This window comes from Rhinatrema bivittatum, chromosome 4, assembly GCF_901001135.1.
Source record: "Rhinatrema bivittatum chromosome 4, aRhiBiv1.1, whole genome shotgun sequence".
NCBI classification, from domain to species: Eukaryota; Metazoa; Chordata; class Amphibia; order Gymnophiona; family Rhinatrematidae; genus Rhinatrema; species Rhinatrema bivittatum.
In genome coordinates this window covers 63802577-63819374 of record NC_042618.1, presented here as the reverse complement: position 1 = coordinate 63819374, position 16798 = coordinate 63802577, and the positions used below count along the sequence as shown (strand labels likewise).

At 44.6% G+C, this 16798-nt stretch overlaps 1 protein-coding gene across 2 annotated transcripts in view; it reads right to left on the bottom strand.

Moving 5' to 3' along the window:
- The window catches only part of SLC35F4 (solute carrier family 35 member F4), a 293474-nt gene that overhangs the window by 56086 nt on the left and 220590 nt on the right, over nt 1–16798 (bottom strand). The window lies entirely within an intron of this gene.

Here is a 16798-nt window from a genome sequence, read left to right as displayed (position 1 = left end):
TGATAGCAACCCTGTTGGAAGACACCTTCTTTACTAAGCAATTCTTTTTTTCCTGTCCAGCAGTTTCCTTTTTTCTCCTTTGGGCTTCTAGGTCACTCAGAAGAAGGCTGGGACTCTGGCACAATGAGCCTTCCTTTGTAAGTACCTGAGTATTTTTCATCTATTTTATAAACATCTCCTGTCCCTACTAACATACTTAGTATGATCATTGTTGGGAACCATGCATCAGGGCTCTTTCAGGACTTCTGCAATAATGGGTCCTGAATCCAGCCTCTAAGTGTAACCCTTGAGCAATAATCATGTCTCTCTTCTAGGGGTGTGCATTTGTTTTCGACGTATTGGCAATCCGCAACATATCTGTCCCTATTTGTTGTATTCGTGGGGTCACGAAACGTATGGTGAACTCCCATGAATACAACGTATCTAACAAATAAACACCCCACCCACCTGACCCCCCCCAAGACTTACCAAAAGTCCCTGGTGGTCCAGCAGGGGCCCTGGAGCGATCTCCTGCACTCAGGCTGTCGGCTGTCAGTATTCAAAATGGCGCCGATAGCCTTTGCCCTCACTATGTCACAGGGGCTACCGGTGCCATTGGTCGGCCCCTGTCACATGGTAGGAGCAATGGACGGCCGGTGCCATCTTGTATCTGAGTATTTTTCATCTATTTTATAATCTCCTGTTCCTACTAACATACTTAGTATGATCATTGTTGGGAACCATGCATCAGGGCTCTTTCAGGACTTCTGCAATAATGGGCCCTGAATCCAGCCACTAGGTATAACCCTTGAGCAATAATCATGTCTCTCTTCTAGGGGTGTGCATTTGTTTTTGACCTATTGGCAATCCGCAACGTATATTTATTTATTTATTTATTTATGAACTTTTATTTATGAACTTTTATATACCGACATTCGTAGGACACATCACGCCGGTTTACAATTAACTATAAAAGAGTGGAAATTACAATGAACGGGGAGAGGAGCGCAGAGAAGAAAAAGGGAGATGGGGCAGGGAGAGAGAAAGACTAGGGGGAAAAGAAAGGAACGAAGTTAAGAAGAGAGACGGAGAATAACCATATTAAAAGACTAAATTCACATCACAAGATGTGTACAAATTATAACTGGGTTGAACATATACAAATATACAAAAAATACCGTGGCGAATTCTGGTGGGAAAGGGGGTAGGCTATACATGGGGAACAGGGGAGGCCAGGGGGCTAGAGGGCAGGCAAGGCAGATCAGAGTAGGGAATCTGGCTAGGTTTGGTTTGCATCGGGGTAGGCTTGCTTGAAGAGCCATGTCTTGATTCCTTTTTTGTTTTTGAAGTACATCGCTAGTTCTTCACATTTACCACTAGCGTTTTTCTCATTGGAGGTTGGGGGGGTGGAATTTGTAATTTCTGCAACATACGAGATGTGTACAACATACGAGAATGCACATAGAATGTACTTAACTCCTGCCTCCTTGTAAATAAACCCCCTATTCCCCGCCACTGCTCCCAGCGTACTCATATAGTTCCAAGTTACTGCCCTGCCCTTTCCCCTCCCTTCCCTCCCCACCCAGTTATAATATCTGTTACAATGTAAAGCCCTGTTGGCTGAATTTGCTGTTATCTGGAAACCGATGTGATGTCACGTGCGAATGTCGGTATAAAAAAAATGTTAAATAAATAAAATAAATACGAGAATAGGGCATTTGAGTTGAATTGATAGTCATGAATTTTTGAGGAATAGAAATCTCGTTTAGCTTGGAGAGTGGTTTGGTGGTAAATGTGCAGTGTATTTTTGTAAGCTGCTTTGTGTGTGAGGGAAGGTTGTTTACGCCATGTACGTTCTTTAGATCTAAGGTCCTGTTTTATCTTTTTTAGTTCAGCAGTGTACCATGGTTTTCTTTCTGTTTGCGTGAGGGGTATTTCGTTTTGGACAATGGGGCAGGTTTCATTGGCTACTATGGTAGTAAGATTATTCCTGGAAAGTAGGGCAGTGTCTGGATTGGTAAGGTCGAGGTTCTTACCTACTTTGTCAAGCGCTAGAGTAAAGTCCTCTGAGGAACAAGGTTTATGGAAAGAGATGGTCTTACTATGTGCTTGTGAAGTGTGTGTGGGGGGGGGGGGGTTTTGTTAGTTGTAAGGAGGACTTAATGAGGAAGTGGTCAGACCATGGGACTGGGGTGGTTACAGGTGTGTTTGGTGCTGTTATGTGGGAGTTAACGAAGAGGAGGTCAAGGGTATGACCTGCTTTATGTGTATGCGCAGGGATAATCTGCCTAAAACCCAGGGCCTTGAAGGTGTCGAGTAAGATCTCACAGGCAGGTGTGGCAGGGCAGACATCCACATGGAGATTAAAGTCTCCTAAGATAACTGCAGGGGTGTCAGACTTAATGTTGTCAGCAATGTATTCGATTATGGAGGAAGGGACGTGTTCGAGTATGCCTGGGGGGAATAGATGAGGCAGACCTGCAGTGTTTTGGATTTGAAAAGCCCAATTTCTAGTCTGGGGGGGGTGGGTGGTTTGGAGTTTGAGGTTGAGATGTTTCCTGGCAGGCAGGAGTAGCCCTCTACCTCTTTTTTTTAGGTCTTGGTATAGAGAAGATGTCGTAAGTCGGTAGAGGGAGCTGGTTGATGAAGATATGATCTGTATTCCTTAGCCAGGACTCAGTGATGGTGCAAATATTGGGACTGGAATCCATGAGTAGGTTATGGAGGATGGGGGCTTTTTTGAGGATGGATTGTGCATTGAATAGGGAGATGGCTAAAGTGGTTAGGCCCAGAAATTGTGTGAGGGGTGATATCAAAATGGGCACTAAGGATTTGTGATGGTTGGAGGGGTGTGGGTTGTACTGGGAGAGTTTTACGCAAGGAGGGACGGTGTAAACTAGGTCTGGTAAGGAGACACATTTCTGTTGAGATGAAGCTGATTTGGGGGCAAAGGTTTGGGGAGGGGGGAGAGGTGAGGGATCTACTGGAAATGCAAGGCTAAAGCTGAATAAGCAAGTAAGAGAGCTAAATACGCTAGATAGGCAAAAGACACAAATAACAATTAGCAAATAGCAAGTAACACAAATGGTGCCGTGGGTAGAGCTCTCCGCCAATGGTGTGTGCAGTGTCTTGCTTGCTGAGATAGAGCTGTAAAGTCCGATGTGGGTCAGAAGGCAGGTAAATAAGGTTCTGGCAGGTCGGGGTTGAGAGTGTTGCGTATGGCAGGGTCGAAGGCAGTAGGTTGACCATTTGAATGGCAAGGAAGCTTGAAAGATCTAAGGTAGAAGTTCTGGACGCAGAAAGGGCGCACCAAGGGGACCACCAGGGACTTTTGGTAAGTCTTGGGGGGGGGGGGGTCAGGAGGGTGGGGGGTTTAATCGTTAGATACGTTTATTCGTGGGGGTTTGCCATACATTTCGTGACCCCACGAATACAACGAATAGGGCCCGATAGGGCAGTGCCGGTCGACCTACCTGCTGGCTCGCGCGACCGGCGCTGCCCTATCGGGGCAAGAGCCCTCCGTTCCCAGCCCATCCTTCTGCCACTGCAGCCGACAGCCGAGAGCTCTTGCAGCCAACGGCCGGGAGCCCTTGCCGCCGCTGACCACGAGTCCTGCCGCCGACCGCGAGTCCTGCCGCCGCTGATGCCCCCGACATGCCTCCGCGGCGGCAGGACTCGCGGTCAGCGGCAGGATTCGTGGTCGGCGGCAGGACTCGTGGTCAGTTCCTCATGAGAGGCTTCTAGGAAAAGTAAAAAGTCATGGGATAGGTGGTGATGTCCTTTCGTGGATTGCAAACTGGCTAAAAGACAGGAAACAGAGAGTAGGATTAAATGGGCAATTTTCTCAGTGGAAGGGAGTGGACAGTGGAGTGCCTCAGGGATCTGTATTGGGACCCTTACTGTTCAATATATTTATAAATGATCTGGAAAGAAATACGACGAGTGAGATAATCAAATTTGCAGATGACACAAAATTGTTCAGAGTAGTTAAATCACAAGCAGATTGTGATAAATTGCAGGAAGACCTTGTGAGACTGGAAAATTGGGCATCCAAATGGCAGATGAAATTTAATGTGGATAAGTGCAAGGTGATGCATATAGGGAAAAATAACCCATGCTATAATTACACAATGTTGGGTTCCATATTAGGTGCTACAACCCAAGAAAGAGATCTAGGTGTCATAGTGGATAACACATTGAAATCGTCGGTGCAGTGTACTGCGGCAGTCAAAAAAGCAAACAGAATGTTGGGAATTATTAGAAAAGGAATGGTGAATAAAACGGAAAATGTCATAATGCCTCTGTATCGCTCCATGGTGAGACCGCACCTTGAATACTGTGTACAATTCTGGTTGCCGCATCTCAAAAAAGATATAATTGCGATGGAGAAGGTACAGAGAAGGGCTACCAAAATTATAAGGGGAATGGAACAACTCCCCTATGAGGAAAGACTAAAGAAGTTAGGACTTTTCAGCTTGGAGAAGAGACGACTGAGGGGGGATATGATAGAGGTGTTTAAAATCATGAGAGGTCTAGAACGGGTAGATGTGAATCGGTTATTTACTCTTTCGGATAGTAGAAAGACTAGGGGGCACTCCATGAAATTAGCATGGGGCACATTTAAAACTAATCGGAGAAAGTTCTTTTTTCTCAATGCACAATTAAACTCTGGAATTTGTTGCCAGAGAATGTGGTTAGTGCAGTTAGTATAGCTGTGTTTAAAAAAGGATTGGATAAGTTCTTGGAGGAGAAGTCCATTACCTGCTATTGAGTTCACTTAGAGAATAGCCACTGCCATTAGCAATGGTTACATGGAATAGACTTAGTTTTTGGGTACTTGCCAAGTTCTTATGGCCTGGATTGGCCACTGTTGGAAACAGGATGCTGGGCTTGATGGACCCTTGGTCTGACCCAGTATGGCATTTTCTTATGTTCTTATGTTCCCCACGAATACGAATACCGAATGGGACAAATCCGTCCCTGCTGCACATCCCTACTCTCTTCTACCCCAAGGGCTGTGAACACTATCTCTACAGTATCCCAAACCCCAGATGATCCAAGGAGCAGACAACTCAACTCAGATATTAAACCAGGAACCTTCAGGCCAGCACTAAAACACTTTTCTACTATTGCTTGGGATCCTTTATATTTGTAGAGGGAACCTTTAACTGTTTATTTCCACATCTGGATCTGTGGATAGTTAGTATCACTGAATGCTCAGTATTCAAGGCTTCATGTCCAGAGAGAGCACTGAAATGCCATTTCACATGTGGTACTATAACTTCTGTCTTTTCTGGGTCTGTATTACCACTATTACAGCTACTAATGTGCATGCTTGTAATCATTAGCCGAGGAATACAATACAATGACATTATAGTCCCTGATCCCCTATCTCCCTTGTACATAAGTTCTGAGTAGTACTATATCTCAGTTATTTTTCACCTTTTATGTATCTTTAAGTTATTTAAGTTATTTACTGTTGTTATGTTTCAATGTATTCCGCCCCCGAGGCGACAGTTTTAGTTCCTTGTAAACCGGTGTGATATGTATATTATACAGGAACATCGGTATATAAAAATAATAAATAAATAAATAAATTAGCTTTCTGCCCTCAAAAGGCAATAGAAGAGATAAAAAATTGTTAGATCCAAGGCCAATGATATCAATGATATCTGAGGGTTAATGGAAGCCAAGTTAGATTACAAAGAAGACACTGGGACCAGATATACAGGGTTTTGCCCTACTGTTTGGCTATGGTGAAAGTTCTTTTGTATATTTGGTCTCGTGCTCTAAAAGAGCAAAACAAGATCTATCTAATTGATGGAGATGACACTTGCTACACCCTTTGGGGCGGATTTTAAAACAATACGCGAGCCGGTACTTTTGTTCACACCACCAGCGCGAACAAAAGTACACCAGATTTTATAAGATACGTGCGTAGCCGCGCATATCTTATAAAATCTGGGGTCGGCACGCGCAAGGGGGTGCACATTTGTGCAACCTGCGCGTGCCGAGCCCAGCGCGGCATGCCTGTTCCCTCCGAGGCCGCTCTGATTTCGGAGCGGCCTCGGAGGGAACTTTTCTTCGCCTTCCCCCCACCTTCCCCTCCCTTCCCCTACCTAACCCACCCCCCGGCCCTATCTAAACCCCCCCTTACCTTTGTCGGCAAAGTTACGCCTGCTTTCAGCAGGCGTAACTTTGCGCACGTCGCCGGCAGCCCCGCTCCGTCCTCCGGTCCCGGAGGCGTGGTCCGGAGGCCTCGACCACGCCCCGGGCCAGCGCCACGCCCCCGGGCCCGCCCCCGAAACGCCGCGTCGTTTCGGGAACGCCCCGGACACGCCCCCTCCCTCCCCATTTTGAAAGCCCCGGGACTTACACGCGTCCCGGGGCTTTACGCGCGCCGGCGGCCTATGGAAAATAGGCGCGCCGGCACACGAGGGCCCTGCGCGCGTAAATCCTGCCAGATTTACGCGCGCAGGGGTTTTAAAATCCACCCCTTTGTATTCTTACTATAGTCACAAATCACAGAATGAAAAGTTTGTATGTATGTAGCTGATTAACATTCTTAAACATTGTTTCATAATTTTCTTCTACACACCACAAACCTCAGATAACTAACATGGGGGCCTGATTTACTAAGACCTTTGTCCAATGCTGTGTCTACAGGGAGAAAAAAAAAGCTTTGAGGTAAATATTAAAAAGCTATCTGACTAGGAAAGTTAGCCAGATAAACATATCTGGCTAACTTAGCCAGGATATTCAGCGGCACAGACGCGCCATTGAGTATACTCAGATAACGTTAGTCGGATAAGTTTATTCAGCTAACTTTAGACCTGCTCAATAACAGGTCTAACTTATCCAGTAAACTTAGCCTGGATAAGTCTGAATATCGCCACTTATCTAGTTAAGTTAGCCAGATAAGTAGCTTTTGCCCCGAACACCCCCGTCCCACCCACCACTTAGATGGATAAGTTATAACTATTTAGCCGGATAAACAGTTGCCATAGATAAGTGGCAACCACTGAACATGGCCGAATATTGAAATGTCACCACTTAGCCAGATTATAATTTGGAACTTGGAATATCGACCTCTTATTAAGTCAGGTCCCGAGAAAGGAAAGGCGTGGTGCCGTGGATCTAAAAGTTAGCTATGAATAATATCTCTAATGAGTTTACCACTGTGGAAAGTATAAATGTGAAGACCATTTTCGTTATCTGCATCCATATTATCTAGTTTTTGCATGTACTATGAGGGCTTATTTATGTATTAATTATTTTTATATAACAACATTTGATCTCAATTGAGATATCACACAGGTTTACATTCAGGTACTGTAGGTATTTCTCTATCCCCAGAGGGCTTACAATCTAAGTTTTTGTACCTGAGGCAATGGAGAGTAAAGTGACTTGCCCAAGGTCACAAGGAGCAACAGCAAGACTCAAACCCTGGTCTGCTGGTTTATAGTCCACTGCTCTAACCACTAGGCTATTCCTAGGGTTACAAAAAAGCTACCATTTACCAACATCCCTTAAATAGGAAAATACATCAGCATTACCAATAGCATCCACAATATCTTGAAATAACTCAGCAGCTGCCAATATGGGCAACAAGTATGCTATATGCCTTGTCACTGCTTGCAAACAGAAATATATATTATTCAGCATAACATAAAGCAAAGTGGAAGATATCTGATGGAACCCATACTTAACTGTGCTATTGACTGAAGAAGTGACATATCATCCTTTGAAACATAATTCAATGGTCAAGAACACAGTGTTGTGTATTTTTACACTCAGCATAGACAAATAAGAGAGTTTATAGATGCTTATTTTGCTGCTGAAACAGATCATACTGTGTAATTACTATATAGCAGAAAGCATTTATGCACAGTAATGCAGGGTCATCGAGCACAATGGTGCACCTGTACCATCAACTTGAAAAAAAACATGTGTACCCTGCACCATCAAAACGAGCATGTCTGCTTTTGACAGCCACACAAAGTTAATGAACCACTAAACTGTTTCCACATCTTACCTGTGCAAAATAAACAGCTACACTAGGTACTGCTTTTTATCATGGTTTTATTTTTGTGTTTGGGGGTGTGGGGGCTTCAGTTATTTTACTAGCTTCACTTCTGAACTGGTAAATTTCCTCAGATGCTCTGCATTGTTCCAACTTCTCAGGGGTTAGGGAGTGAGGATATGTTCCCCCTGGAAAGAGAAAGAATAGAAAAGATATGTGGCCACTACTTCTCAGATTGATTTCCATCTCTTCCTTTGTAAGTTGTAGTCATTGGACAGTGGATCCAATGACCGCAATTTCACTGCCTTTCTCCTTTTAACTTTCTCTTTTCTGTTTTAACACCCCTATTTTTTTTTTTTTTTACTGACGGTGCCTAACGAAACAGCAGCAAGGCTTTCCAGTCTCAGATGGGGGCAGGATTTGTTCAGAGCAGCAGAGTTTCTTTTCTCCTGCTGAAGCCTTGGGGAAAGGAAGCCTCAGGGACAGAGAGTCATGGCCTAGGGCTAGGCGAGAATAGAGAGACAGCTACAGACTGTGGTGGGAGAGACGGTGAAACAGCTATGGGCTGGGAAAAGAGGAGAGACAGCTACAGACACAGACTGACATGGGATAGACAGGGCCGGTGCTAACATTTTTGCTGCCCTGTGCAAACAATTACTGTGCTGCCCACCTCTTCTTTTATTTTTTTAATACAGAATACCCCACCTCAGGTAAACATGCACAGCACAGACTCACTCTCAGCACATTCAGAATAAAGAGACTATAAACTATAAACAGAAAGGGCCAGATTTTTAAATCTATGCCCGATTTTATAACATGCGCGAGTACCCGCACGCATGTTATAAAATCCGAGGTCGGCGCCGCGCAAGGGGATGCACACTTGTGTACCTTGCGCGCGCCGAGCCCTAGGAGAGCCCCGATAGCTTTCCCTGTTCCCGAAATCGGAGCGGCCTCGGAGGGAACCTTCCTTCTGCCCCCCCCCACCTTCCCTTCCCTTACCTAACCCACCCCCCAGCCCTATCTAAACCCCCCCCTGACCTTTGTTGATGAAGTTGCGCCTGCCTCTGGGCAGGCGTAGGTTGTGCTCACTGGCCAAGTGCTGGCGTGCGAGCCCCTGGCACGATCGCTGTGCTGGAGGCCTTGGTCCCACCCCCACCCTGCCCCCAGCCCATCCACTCCCCGCCCATCTTTAAACCCCGGGACATACGCGCATCCCGGGGCTTGCTCGTGTCGCCGGGCCTATGCAAAATAGGCTTGGCGAGCGCAGGAGCGGGTTTTCGAGGTTACATGCGTAATATACGCGCGTAACCCTTTGAAAATCTGCCCCAAACTGTACCAGAAATCACAACAAGCCCTCTGTATGCAATGCAGCAATGGAAAAACGGAAACATCTCCAGTCCTCATACATCATTCATCAACAATAAAATCAAGGAATATAAATCAATCACATTAGCAAAACCATACTTATAAAAAGAATATTTCCATTGATCTAAGGAATAGAATAACATCCAATAATTAAGAGCTCTACAAAATTTTAAAAATTTCCCAAACAACAATAAATTATTTCAAAATGACAGACGCAGACATCCAATAAGTAAAATAATAAGGATGGAAAATTCACCGCTCTCCATACCTGAAAACGTTTTATTTCCAGTCATCCTGAGTAAGGCATGGATTGGTGAGGCAACACAAATTTTCTTCACACACACATCCAGGCAGGCTCCCATTCATACACACAATCAACCCCAGACAAGTTCCAATTCACACACAAACAAGCCCAGACAGGTTCCCATACACACACACCCATACCAGACAGGTTTCTACCCAGACAGACACATTTCCCAGTCAGGTTTCCATTAATTCACACACATACACACCTCAGTCAGGTTTCCATTCTCACACATACCCCAGACAGGTTCACACCACAGCCCTGGTCAAGCTCTAATTCACACACACCACACCTCCACACTCCAGTAAGGCTCTCATTCATACACACCACACTCCCACACTCCAGTAAGGCTCTCATTCATACACACACATACACACACTCATACCAGCGGGAGCTATTCTGCTGCTCCTCCTCGTGTGCCAGCCCCTGTGCTAATCAAACCGCGTGAGGCTAGCAATTCCTGTATGCTGATCTCGTGCACGGGCTCCTTCTTCTTGCTTAGACTGTTGGTGGTGTTCCCATAGCCCGATCTGTCTGGCAGCTATGCAGGGTATCTAAGTAAGAGGCTTCTAATTTCTGTAGCTACAGGGCTATCGTGCAAAGGATGGCAACAAGGGGCACTGCCCTGGGCGCCAGCCCAACAGTGGTGCCTCACCACCTTTTTGAGTCAGCCTGCAAGCATGCAAACTGGAAAGGGAAAGGCGCACTGAATGCAACCCTTGCCTAGGACATCAATTTATCCAATGACTAGTTTGGGCAGCAATTTAGAATTATTACAAAGCTTTGTGATTAGACATAAGAATCAAACTAAATAGGAGATGTTGTGTTTCCCAGATAGCCCCGAGTTCTCTAACAGAATTCTGTTACCTGCCATCAAGTCATTCTGTCTCACTTTCTGGTCATATTGGTGTTTGGCTCAATTTGTAGGCAGACTCCACAGCCAATTTATAAGCTGCCCCACCCCCCAGATTTTCGTACAGTACTTCAAACCACAATTTTCTCCAAACTCGATTACTGTAATTCACTCCTCCTAGGCCTACCTCAAAACTCCATCCACCCTCTACAAATACTACAAAAAACACAGCTGCCCGGATTCTCACTAACACGTGCCGAAAAGAACACATAACACCCATACTAAAGGAACTTCATTGGCTCCCAATCGCATCACGCATCCAATATAAGACCCTCTCTATCATACACAAAGCTCTGCACAATCCTGAGATCAATTGGCTCAACGACTCATACTCCCTCCCCCAAGAATATCCCAAGAATCCACAAGAGCAAGTGCGCTTTCTGTTGCCGGCCCTGCCCTCTGGAATACAATGCCAGTAGAGCTACGCCAGGAGGACTGCCAAAAAATGTTCAAGCAGAAACTTAAGACGTGGCTGTTCACAAAAGTTTACACCTAACACCTCCTAGCCTACCCCCACTACCCTTGACCTTCTCATTCCCAACTTCCACCCTAAAGCCTTCTACTAACCTCACCCCGACACACACCTTACACCACCCAGCCTACCCCCCTCGACCCTCTCACACCTATTTTCCCCCTAAAAGCCTTTATTAACTTCTCTCAGGCATTCCCCAGCCTATACAATACAATCACTCCCATCTTTTCCTGTAGTGCAATGGACATCCTACCTGCTTTGTATTCAACGCATAGTCGAAACATTCCTACTAGTCCTGTACTGCAATCTATATAGTATCTCTAATGTATATAATGTCCTAATGTAATGTATATAATGTCCTATTATATTGTATTTAGTTCTCTAAACATCCTATTGTTGTTTATGATGTTTTGGTTTATCCTCGCCTGTTTTATGTCAAACGCATCCTTTGCGTAAGTTACTGTTTTATTATAAACCGATGTGATATTTTTGATGAATGTCGGTATATAAAACCCATAAATAAGTAAAACCCATAAATAAATAAACTGTTCTTTTAATCTTTTCACATAGTTTTGAAAAGTCTAAGGTAATGACCATCTGCTGCAACCCCCAAAACATAAATCAGTTGCCAACTGGGCCTCTCTCACAAACATTAGCATCATTATAAGTACAGTTGTAAGCATGTACCAAGTAGCTCCAGTTCCTCTTTTGAGCTGGTTTAAATGTTTTCAACAAGTTTAAAAGTGTCCTGTTAACCTCAGGGCTTAGGGGTCTCCCTGGGGAGGATGGGAAGAGGTGTGTGACTTCCTAACCCACTCATCTGCAACATCTTTTTAATGAGCCTGCTTTCAAAATCCCTACCCTGGTCAGAGTGTGTTTGGGCTGGGTCAATAGTTCACAAAAACATTTCTCCCATAATACTTGTGCAACTGTTTCTGCTCTCTGGTCCCCTACTTGGGCTTTGTCCGGTTTTCTTTTTGAGACCTTTAAATACCCACCTCTAAGACTTTCAACTGAAGTTGCCAGAGTTAAGGTGGCCTTCCATAAAACTATTTTCTGCACAGCAGTTCTTCACCTTGGGAGGGTAGTAACGCGAGCCATTTCCATGGGTAAAACAGTGTTTAAACCCATGGAAATGAGGGATTGATTGTTGCCCACCCTCGTTGCAGGCAGAGTTTCTTGTTGTTCTTTCAGCACGGATAATTTTCTCTGCATTAAGAGGCATTCCTGTGACAAGACCGGAGAGGTGGAAGAAACAAGGCAATTCTCTGTGGGTAATTTTTCATGGGGCAATAATGAAATAAAAAATACATATATTAAAGGTGCGGTGTCAGGCATGTTCTGGGCAGGAGTGAGAATTCCAATTTTTATTTCTTCTCTCTTTCTGTCTTTCTAGATTTATTACTCATCTTTCCAAGATGGCTCAAGGCAAGGTACAAATGTCAAAAACACAGCAATTCATAAAAACTCTACATCATATCCAATGCAATACACTGAATTGGGTGATCTGCAGGGACTTTTTTTTTTTTTTTTTAATCAAAATTAGGGACTTTCCCTGCACATAGAGCAAAGCCAAACCACTCCACATGATATTTAATTCCTCTCCTGGACAGATTGCTCAGCAATTTCACCTCCTTTTTGCTTACTTGCACCACTTGCAGCTGTTGCGCTCGGGGGTGGACCCTTGTCCTTGAGCAGTGGAGAACGGCTCCCTGATAGGGACCAGGAAGCACCTGTCCCCATTGTTTTATGCATTTTGCTGGACTTTCTGGAGATTTTTATGTAGCAAGCTACTATAAACCAGATTCCTGCCCCCACGAGCTTATCATGGGTTGGAGCTTTAGAATGTGGACAGAGCGGCATCTGAATCTGAGTGATGTGTTTTGGACCTGTCAAAAAGGGGTTTTCAAACCTGCAGAGACTGCAAGCCACCATAACCGAGGTGAAGAAATATAAAAATACATCAAAACCCACGTGTACTCTCCTGTGAATAACAACTGACCTGCAAGAGCCAGCATCCAGCAGTCACAGTGTTATCAAGTTGGGAAAAGGGCCATACTCTTTAGCCTACCCAGAGAACAGCATAGCCAGCAGAGGAGGAAGCCAAAGAAATGCTGGGAGACCATTTAAGGTTAAAAAAAGGAGCAATTTGGCTGGCTCAGTCTGTGTGTGCGGGGTGGGGGGCAGCCAGACGTTGGAGCCAGGAAGAGAGGAGTTCATCTGACAGGAGGTCCAGGAGCACAAGATGGCGCCGGCCATCCATTGCTCCTACCATGTGACAGGGGTTGACCAATGGCACCGGTAGCCCCTGTGACATAGTAGGTCAAAGGCTATCGGCGCCATTTTGAATACCGGCAGCCGAGGGTGTGAGTGCAGGAGATGGTTCCCGGACACCCCGCTGGACCACCAGGGAGTTTTGGTAAGTCTTGGGGGGGGGGGTCAGGAGGGTGGGGGGGTTGTTTAAATTGGCTCCTTTAGGCGGCCGAATAATTCGGCGAAGATTCGTTGTATTCGCAGGGAATCGCGATACATTTCGCTTCCCCACGAATACAACGAATATGGCCCTATACGTTGCGGATTACCAATTCGTAGGGAACGAATGCACAGCCCTAGCTACTTCAGCTTTTCAGACTTTCAACCCTTGCTGGCAAGTACTGAGAAAGAAAAACTAGTGGACCATGGTCTTTCTGTAAGAGACTGAAACAAGGCCAGCTTTGTGTTTAGTACCACGTAAATCATTTGGGGAAGCTCCCGAGGAGAGGGAGACCTTTCACACACTGCAATGCTCATCTATTTGGTTTGTCATCTAGACAGTTCCACCATCAAAAGGGACATCAGAATTTTCTTGATTTTTTTTCCACACAATTTTGTGTTTGAAACAGAGTGCACCCTTCACAAATTGGTGACATTGAGGTGGATCTGTGTCCCTGCCCCCTTTTGAGTACTCAGAAGTAAAAATAATTTTTCTCTCTTAGTATTCCTTATTTTTTTTAATTTCCATATCAGTATGTTGATTGCCCTGGCTAACAGGCCATACCCAGTGTTATTTTTGCACTGCTTGACTTAAAATAAGAAAACTGTAAGTTTATATTATATTTCACTACTGTACTTTTCCCATTTAATGTTCTGGTTGGATTTACTGTCTACTTACACAATACTAGCAAAAGGGTTAATTACTGTTTTATTCTGGAGTGATGATTTTATTTGGTCTGTGGTGCCACACGTGAGAGGTTGTTTGGGAAGGGCACAGAATTGTGGTATCAAGGTGACTGGGACCTCATCTCACCCCAAACTCATGCTACAAATCTGAAGATAAATCATATTAGTAAATATAACTTCTCATGTGGTACTCTCTTCCCTAAGCAGAGGGGTAGTTATAGTCTGGACCAAGGAGGGTCACATTTATTTGACTGGAGCCTTTATTTGACTGATGGTATCCTGATTCTCAAGGACCTCTATGCACCCGCTTCCCTCCTAGCCTGAAGAACCACTGCAGCTGTACTAAGTTATGCCTCAGCTCAGGGGCATCCAATGTGCTCCTTCCTTAAGGGAAGGCCTAAAAATGGGGCTGTATTTATAACCCCTCCTTCCTCGAGGATCACCTTCCCAGCACTGGGGAGCAATTGTACAGCTCTGCAAGTGTGGGGAAACACTCTCTTTCTAGTCATGGGCTGGGGGCAAGCTCACTTGCAGGGCCAAACTAGGCCAAGGATACCACCAACAGAAACACGCTGTCCACACCAGAAATTGTGCACCGAGAAAAATGATTTACTAGGAAAACAATTAACCAGTTCAGCAGAATAACAACAAAAATAAAACCACTGTACACAGTTCAGTTTAGAAGGAGTAAATTAAAAAAATACTTCAAGCTCACAAAAATCACATTTCTTAGAAAGCTAATTTAAAGTCCAAAATTCACAGATCACACTTTCCTAGAAAAACTTCCTTAACTCCAATTCCTCTCCTTCTTCCCCTGGAACCTCTGCGGACCCAGAACTGGATTCAAGTCCAGTTACTTACAGTCACCAGGACTGGCTCCAGGACAAAACACCCCCGGCCTTTAGGAAGATCCAGTTCCTGAGCTCTGGACTAGAGCTCCAAACAGTCACTCTCTTTCTTAGGTCATGTGGCTTCCAATACAGCTCCAGTTCTGTGTCACCAAACAACTCCTGCTTCCCTTCTCCCAGGCTCCTATTTCTCAAGACTTGTTTCTCCAGCTTCTTGAGGGCTCATGAAAGCTCCTTCGTTCTCAGAATCAGTGGCACCACCAGGAGTGGAATCTGCTACAAATTCCCCATCTTCCTTAATCTCTTCCCATCTCCAGTTCCTGAAAAATCCTCGAGGGGAGCATTTTATACCCCTTACATGTCCATTCTCCTTTCTGGGCTGCGGGCTGGGCCACACTGTCATTCATCCTAATGGCCCTCAAATCTCTTACCCTATTAGTGATATCTTGATCTGGAAAAGTCTCAATGATAAACATAGAACTCAATAGTAAGAATTTATTGTCATTATCCATACGCCATCTAGTGGATGAAAGGCAACATATAACTATAGACTACTGAATTTTTTTTTTCTATTATTTGACATAAAGAGATTTTATTTTGGGAACTCTATATGTAAACTATTTCTATCACTATAGGAAGGCCAGCTAATAACTGGAGGTGAGGTTTTGGTGGCGGTTTAGGTTTTTGGGGCCAGTTTCTCATGCAGAGTGAGACGTACGAACAGCACAGTACACCTCAGTGAAGATTTGACGTCATTTGGAGTGAGGAAAGTATCACAAAGATGAGATTTCTACAATGTTCTCTCGCCCTAGCTTGATGGACTCTATTCCAGGATACAATCAAGCTAGGGCAGGAGAACACTGATACTGATATATTTAAACTCCATGTAGCAGTGCATAAGTTTGTATGCACTTTGAGGTTGAAACTGTTGTTTAGCGACCACAAAACAAAGGATAGTGATCAATCAATAGTCTGTCCCAAGTCTGTATGGTGTCCGCCAGGACCAATTGATCCGGTTATTCAAACATTTTTGTCATTAGTGGAGAAGGATATTAATGAGATTACCCCCAAACAGTGTATAGGGGGGGTGAGTGACAATCTATCCAGATCAGAGAGGAAGGCTATGAGACTGTTACAGTCTTATGGGGACATTATAATCAAACCCACGGACAAGAGGGGTGCCATTGTGGTGATGAACTCTGAGGATTATGTATCAGAAATTGATTCTCAGGTGACGGATGAGCATTTCTACTTGGAATTGAAGGGGGATCCCACTAGGGAATTAAAAAGGGATATTGACAAAATATTGGATAGGGCATTAAAGGCAAATTGGATCATGCAGAAAGAATATAGATTTTTGAGAGTAGATTATCTGGTGGTGCTGGTTTGCTATCTACTGCCCAAAATCCATAAGAGATTGAAAAAACCACCAAGGAGACCCATTATGTCTTCAAGAGGATCCCTTTTAGAACCGTTGTCGATCTTTGTGGATTGCCTTCTGCGACCATTTGTAGAGAAGTTGCCCTCATATATAAGGGATTCCGGGCACATAATAAACATTTTGGAAGAACTCACAGTGAACCCTGTAGATATGTGGATGGTCACACTAGATGTTACTTCGCTTTATACAAATATACCGCAGGAAGAAGCGATAGAAATAGTATGTGACTATATGAGAATGAAAGAAGGGAGGATTAGGATTCCCACTGAATTCATAGTGGAACTTACCTCATGG